Below are 8,451 nucleotides of genomic sequence, written 5' to 3'. Positions count from 1 at the left end.
CAAAAAAAAACAAAATTATTAATTTCGAACTTTATTGTTGAAAAGCACCTCTTCAATATTTAATATCTTTTAGCTTGTCACGCGTTCTCTCACAGAATCAATATTCTTTCAACGTAGAGACGATAAAAATCATTGAATAGAAATACTGAATATAAAAGTCTTATAAAAGAAGTTTAACTTTTCAAATTAAACTTATTCCTAGTGTCCTTAAGCAAACAATATGCTTGAGAAATATCACCTAGATGAGACGTCACAGAATATTTGGTATAAGAACAGTTTTTTCCCCCTCAAAACTCTTATTTATTAGCAACAGTGATCTATATTTTAAGAAATTTTTTCTTACGTATTTCTATTCGATATTTAAAAATCAATTCTTTTTTCACTTATCAGAAAAGTTTTATTTTTTACAACGTCACAGGTGACAATTCTTAAGCACTGGCTATAGATAAAAAACAGTATTATACTGTATATTATAAAATGCAGTTGCAGACTGTTAGTAACATGATTTGTTATTATTTTGCTAAAATAAACTAGTTACATTTCTATCATTGGAATATTACAAAGCTAAAACAAAACAAGAAACTAGCACACATGACTGCACTGTATTACTTGAAAGAAAACACATTCTAACACTACCATGCATATGGAAGAGAAATGGAAATTGAATTCGAGTAAAACGTAGATCTTTTCTATTTTCCCACACATGAGTAGATTTCGAAAGTAAAGCGTTTTAGGAAGACATAATGGAAATATGGGGGGAGTATATAATTCCATGTTCCTTCTTCCACATTACGCATACATGAGTCATGTGAAAGAATACAAGTAGAATTTATGTTTTATGACACGAAATAGTGTTCTTGTTATTAAAAGTGTTGTCTCTCTGTTCCATGGAAATTTCTTCTTAAAAAACTCTTTATCCTTCTTCAGAACTAATAGTTCCAGTAGAAAAATTATCTTTGTGGCCGTGCACATAGTACGGTGACCAAGAGGTACGGGAGTGCAGAATAGAATAGAGACTAGCGACGAAAACAATTGTATTGTTTTGTTCCGCACCACGCATACTTCAGAAGTGAGACAAAAGAGAGAAAGAGACCACTCAACGAGATGCGCGATTTGAACAGATCTGTTTATTTTCACCTCGATCTGCTGATTTTCGCTATCCATTGATTGGTTCGCTTCTCCCCTTTTTTTTTCTTTCCCTCTTCTGCGGACTGATCACACCCTTGCATTTCAGAACCCCTCCGACTATTTTCTCTATCCTCCTCCTTTTTTACTATGTGTGTGGTGAAGGTGTAGTAGTTGTGATAGAAAGGCTTACGTCATGACAAGGATTGCAACGGCGTTCAATCTCTACCGGATTCTAAAATCCTCTATCCTATTGTGAGCGGACCAGAGAATGTTTCCTACACCGAGCCGTAAACAACTTCTTAACAGACCGTGTAGGACGAGTTATGTTGGAACAGGTGCGACACAACTCCGTAGTACATACTGTACTGAAAGAGTGTAACCAACACCGAATATTTCCAAAATGTACACAGGTATCTTTCAGCATTCGTGTTACTGGCCACAAGGAACCGCTGCTCAACAACGTAATTGTTATTTGAATATTCATACAATTCATAGGGTGTCTGTAAATTTTTTCAGCATAGAGCACATACTTTCAATGTAGAGTAAAATCTGCCGCAGTTGGACACCCACGGTTCCAATAAAATCTGTTCACGTTAAAGAGGTGTCTAAGATATAGAGTTAAAGTATTGTGGACATATTCTGGGTAAAAGGATTGTGTGGTTGGTGCCACACATACACATACATTCAAAACCGTTTAATGTAAGTAGGTGAGTGTCCAGGATACAGAGGTGCCCAAACTGACAGGTTTTACTGTATTTTATTTAATTCCTCTAAAAATGTATATGTAACTTTTTTACAACACTCACGTTTTTACAATCTATCAAGTTTTTATTTCTTGGTACACGATTTAATTCGTCTTCAAATTGGGGTGTGTCTCTATTAATTCCTTAACACACACTACTACTAGCGAACAAATTTAATTTGGAAGTCATGATTAGAAGTTCTATTTCATAGCAGAAAATAACTTCTACTGTTATAGGAAAAATATTTCCATTTACAAGAATTATTTGTATTATCAGTGCTTCATTCCATAACATCAATGAATGATTGTAACTTTAATCAGCTGCTGGCACAAGCAAAAAAATGTACAAGAAAAAAATGCAAATTTTATATAAGCAATTGAATAATACTGAGGGAAATACCTATGGGAATACCTATGTTAAATCAGTTGGTTCTATCACCCCCTTGGAACATTCCATCGCCCACCAGGGGGCGATATTGCCCACTTTGGGAAACACAGCTCTAATAGAAGTACTCTTGAAAATACTATTTAACCATCAATTTATTTCAAATATTTTACACATATTTTTCATTGTATGTGCTATTCTATGCCAGCAAAACGTTTCACGTATCTCCGATAATTAATTTTTTGTAAATTTTTCAAAATTTCGCATTGAAAACAGCTTGCGCGCATGATAAAAAACACCATGACATCAATGTAATTAAATAAAAATTGATTCAAACTGTTTAGTTCATGAAATGAAGAAAAAGTTTAAGATTTTATTGACTAAATCTAATTTAAAATTAAATTTTGAATTTAAAATTTTTTTAAATTAAATTTTGAATTTAGAAATTTTTTTAATTAAATTTTGAATTTAAAATTTTTTTTAATTAAATTTTGAATTAAAAAATTTTTTTAATTAAATTTTGAATTTAAAAAATTTTTAAATGAAATTTAATTTAAAATTAAATTTTAAATAAGATTGAATCAATGAAATCTGAAACTTTTGCTTCATTTCATGAACTTAAGTTTTCTTCGTTTGAATCAATTTTTATTCAATTACATTTATGTCATGGTATTTTATCGAATGAACAAGCTGCTTATAATGCATTTTTTTGAAAATTTACAGAAAGTCAAGCGTCAGCGATATGTGAAACTTTACACTGCATAGGATAGCACATAAAATATAAAAAAAACGTGTAAAAAATTTGAAATAAACCAATAGTTAAATAGTACTTTTAATGATATTTATATTAGAGCATGTTTTTTCATCATGTTAATAGGTATGCGACCCCTTAACAACGTCAGAACTCCAAAACTTTAATGCATAAGTAATTTTTAGGTGCATAGCACTTATCGAGAATATCAGTTTTCAAAGCATAATTATCATATATTAAAATCAATTTTTGGTATTATACAATGCCAGAGTTTAGGGAAAAAGATTCTAGTTTCTTTTTGAAAATGATTGGAATATTTTCAAAACTATGTTTCAGTAGATAAGTTTCTTGCCCTTGTTTTTCCATCAAAAAATTTCTTTCTTCCTTATTATTGACTGTGAGACATTAAGACTGTGAAAAAATAAAAAATACAAGAACAAAAATTACTCTTCAACCACTTCTCATTTTCATTCTCCACTTGGAGAAGGAAATATGTAAGTTACTTTAAAAAAAAAAAAATTCAAGGTACACTTATCAAAGGAAATTCAAAATGCAAAATACAAAGTAACTGACACAAAACGTATAAAATAAATAAAATAAATGATAATTATATAGAGGATACTGGTATTACTACGTCACACGGCGTACTTTATGATGATAACAAAATAAGCTAGGAAAAACTGAATGATTTTTTTTTTCAGTAAAGTCAATTACAAAAATTTCAGAGAAAGAAGAAAAGCACACTACCGAAAAATTTTAACAAAAAAAACCATTCAAAATTAAAATATGTATGAGAGATAAATTTATCTTCGTATAAAGCATTAAATTTACAATTCTTTAAAGGCGAACAATATTTACACTTTTTTTCAGGAATAAGACGTTTTTCTGAACATTCTTTTGATGTGTGGGAAATGAGCCTCGAATATTAAATTTATTTTTCAAAATGAGATGTAACAAAGAGAAAAAAAGAAAAGAAAAAAGGTCAGTATCCTGACACTATACTGTAAATATAAAACACTTGTTCATTTTAGCACATTCTCTATTTAAAAAAGAATTCCAGTACCAGAATGTAAACACAAAGATAATTAAATGAAATAAATCAAATAAGTGATAACAAAGTCGAATAAATTATTTAGATTTGAGTATTCGGGAGTTCGGATATTACAGAACGAGAAAGTTAAATTGAATTACAGCATTATAATGTACAGTAGTTGGAAAAAACTTCAATATACGATTATAAAAAAAAACCTCCATTGACAAAAAACAATAATTCCCGAGCTTTTATAGAACACGCTTCTCCACTTGGAGAAGGAAATATCATTCACATTCATTTATAATTCATGATCGTTGAAATGAGACTTTTGACATTTTTCAGTCAGAGTTGTTTTTGTTTCATCATCATGAGAATAACCTTGAGGCATTAAATTACACGAAAAGTGTTTTGATTATACACATCAGGTATATGTAGTAATGACAGGTATATGGGGGTGGGTGACGTCACCGCTATAAGGGAGGGAGGCACCAAACCCCCCCCCCCCCAGGGGCAATATAAAAAAATTGCAGAGAAATTTGTAAAAAAATGTTTTGTTGGTAAAATTCAAAATATGAATGTGCAATAACAAAAAAAACCAACTAATTTTTGATGTATACCCATGACGTCTACACATTTGCGAGTCTTCCAGGTCATCTCACTGACGCGGCTCTGGAAGTTCCAATGAAAGTAATTGCAGCTTCCCCAAGCGACGATGAGAATTTGAGATGACTATATCGTCCAATTTGAAAGTTATAAAACATCTTTGTTTAAACACATTCTTCCACCAGCATGAGTCTGTAGGACGTTCGGCAATAAAAAAAACGATCCGAAAGCACTTTCAAGATGTTCAACATTTTATAGAGACGGAAAAAGAAGTGAATACGGCATTTTGTTTTTATAAACGGATAACGTTCTTAATAACGTTTTTAACGTGCACGGATAATTAAAAAAAACATGCTCGGAATCACACTAAATTACTACCAAACCACACACGCACTTCGTCCATATTCATGTTGGTATGTGCGAGTACACGTTGTAGGCATAACGGGAGGCTTGTTATGGCGCTGCCATCTGCCTTCTACTTTTCGAACTATGAGTGAAGTATTATGATTGAATATCTGTACCGTTGTAGGCCTGTTGCTCTCTGTGACGAGACTTTTTAACGGGAGATCGTCTCGCATTCGCGTCTCGAAGTGGGAAACCAAAGAGAACCAACTTCAGCCGACCACCACTATGGTGCCGATGGGGTCCGAATCCGGGTCCGTTTTATACAGGTGCGCGTAAGAATATTAATCAGTGAAGGGACTATTTTTTAATTCCGTCGAAGATAGGTTTCCGTCTTATACCAAAGCCTCCTAGACTAGTGGTTCTCAACCTTTTCGAGCCCGCGGCCCGGTTTCATTCAGTATTGTGAGTCGAAGGCCCAGTCAAATACATGACCAACGGGAAATTAATAAGGAAAAATGAAACGCTAATCACTCGCGGCCCGGTTTGAATGAGGTCAGGGCCCGGTACTGGGCCGCGGCCCGGCGGTTGAGAAACACTGTCCTAGACAGACGAGATACACAATGTATCCAATGTATCACTCCGCCTAGGCTGTGACGCATCCAGATTATGGAGGGAGTATGATGTCAGCGCTCTCCGCCTTGGCAGTGCTGAGAACAGTGTCCAAAACAACATTCGTCTGAATATCACGTGACTCGGTGAAAGTATAGTGGCATAACTAGGAGTTTAAACCAATAAACACGAAAGGGAAATAATTTCAGCATCGATGAGAAAATTCCAAAATCATTGAAAGAGATAATTTCAGTATTAATGAAAGATAATTCTAGATTGATGAAAGTGATAATTCCAAAATTAAAGTGATGATTCCAAAATAAAGTGATGGTTCCAAAATTAAAGCGATAATTCCAGAATTAAGGAAAGAGATAATTCCAAAATGAAGGTAAGAGATAATTCCAAAATGAAGGTAAGAGATATAATTCCAGAATTAAGGAAAGAGATAATTCCAGAATTAAGGAAAGAGATAATTCCAAAATGAAGGTAAGAGATATAATTCCAGAATTAATAAGATATAATTTCAGAATCAATGAATGAAATAATGCCAGCATTAATAAAAAAATTTAGGCATTAATGAAAGTGATTATTTCAAAATGAAGGAAAGAGATAATTCCAGAATTAATGAGAAATAATTTCAGCATTAATAAAAGAAATAATTTCAGCATTACTTAGCCTCGAATAAGTCACCAACTGGTGGCATTGTCAGCAATTGTGAGCTTTGGCTTGAGTTAGGTCTGACCGTCCATGTAAGGTCCCGTTCAGTGCACACGAGCTCCAAGAAAAGATTGAGATGTTCGTTGTCTCTGTAGTCTAGTGGTCCACCCAGAAAGTGAAAGGACGTGGGTTCGATTCCCCGCAGGAGAGTTGAATTTTCTCTTTCCAATACAGTATATCTTAGCATCAGCCAGATGTTAAATACCTTTGTATAGTACTGGCTCTTTGGTCACATAATAGTGCGATATCCAAACATGGATATGGTCAGTAGCGTATGCAGGACTTTCCATGCATCATTTTTTGTGTGAATCTCTTTTTTTTTTTTTTAAATCTTTGTGGGGTTTTATTTTTTTAAATTTAAACAATAATAAATTAGTACACCATTTGATTTGAAGTGCATGTTTTCGGAATGCAATCTCATTTCAAGCAATAGAATGCCCTCGATGAGTTGGGAAAGATCAGTCTCATTGAACGGTATACCTTTTTTTATTTTCTTGCCGCTTAGTAAAAAAAACGCTGAGACAAATAACGCTAAAATATGAAAAACCCATATAAAATTTAACACATTAAATAAATCATATATGGAAGACAATTTGATCTATGGAACCTGCTTCTATAAAATGATACTTAAGTAAATTGTCGATTGTATTCTTGAAGTTCTAAACTAGCAAAAACCTTTATAGATAGACCTAGATACTGTACTTTGACTGAATATCTGAGATATTTATTTTAGTTAGTAATCGGGAATGGCTGAATAAAAAAATTTTGATGTAACATATGAAATGGTTAATGTGATATGACATAGCCTCAAGAGTGCCTAAACTTTTGGTTTTCGTTGTTCACGACCAACACTTTTATTTCCAGCATACATATATATATATATATATATATATTTAGATATATTTCATATCTTCATCTAAAAAATCTTCATCGCTTTCATCTCTTCAAAGAAAACGGAAGCTTTTATATAAGAATCATACGGAAATGTAATTTTATTTTTCCTGAGGTACAGAATGCAAGTGTAATTACTTAATCAGACTTTCTGTAGGTAAATAAGTGATAAAGGGAAACAAAATTGCATTCGCTGACAAAACTTCTATTTTGATGTTCGTTCTACATGTTAATGCTGATTACCTGGTGGACGTCATCTCGTCATTCCCTCTCCTTCACCATTCGCGATGCTCTCCATCGATGCCCGTATGTATCCATGTGTACATTGCCTTTATTTATATAAAAGTCCTTTCGGCTTCCTGCCTTCAGTTACTCATTTCCAGTAAATCGAGAAGTGATGAATAATTATTGACCCCGAGATATAATTACGCAATTAATTACTCGGAAAAAAAACGGTTTTCTACCCCAAAAAAAAACATTGTCACTAAAAAATTTCGATGTATTATATTTCTTTTGCCTTTTTTTCACCAAATATATTCTTCAAGTACCTTCTATCATAATGAATTATTTTTTTTTCCTGGGAACGTAACATGAGAAACTTATCAATTTTGCACAAACGCAACTTCGAAAAGAAAGATGTTTTGGAAAAAAAATATTTACATAAAAGATGAGCCAAAATCAGAAGTTATGGCAGTAAATCTTTTAATTTGCTTTGTAAAATAAATATAAAATATTTTCCCATTTCGTTCTTTTCATGTATGGGAAACAAAAACAAATTGTGAAAGTAGATCATTAGGAAGTCAAAAATTGTATAACAGTTGTATATGTATATCCGATTAACCAGGGGTTATTAAATTTATATCATAAATTAATTACCAGAGGAGTCTTTTGTTGTTTTTTAACAATAATCAATAATCATACCTTCGAACTTTACGAGAATAGTGATCCAATACATTCAGCTGCAGATACAGACGTATATATGAATAGTCATTCGATTTATACTGTTTATTGAAGATGTAGAATAATCCAGCTCTATTTAAATGTACAATAATGACACTTTATTCAATTTCCAACTGCAGTCTATTGTAATGTCATTTTCCCTCCTAACGTGGCCTAGGATAAGTGAAAATTTTAAGAAAATAAACAATAGAACGTCACTGAAACTTGTGGTAAGTAAAGACTGATACATTTTCTGAATGCTTAAATTTCTCTTAATATTCACGAAAAGCCAGCTAACGAATTTTACA

Source organism: Pholcus phalangioides, unplaced genomic scaffold, assembly GCF_987345545.1.
Source record: "Pholcus phalangioides strain wild (caught in Gottingen) unplaced genomic scaffold, Ppha-v1.0 ptg000011l_1, whole genome shotgun sequence".
Classification (NCBI taxonomy): Eukaryota; Metazoa; Arthropoda; class Arachnida; order Araneae; family Pholcidae; genus Pholcus; species Pholcus phalangioides.
The sequence above is the reverse complement of the archived record's forward strand: the minus strand, read 5'-3'. Positions refer to the sequence as shown.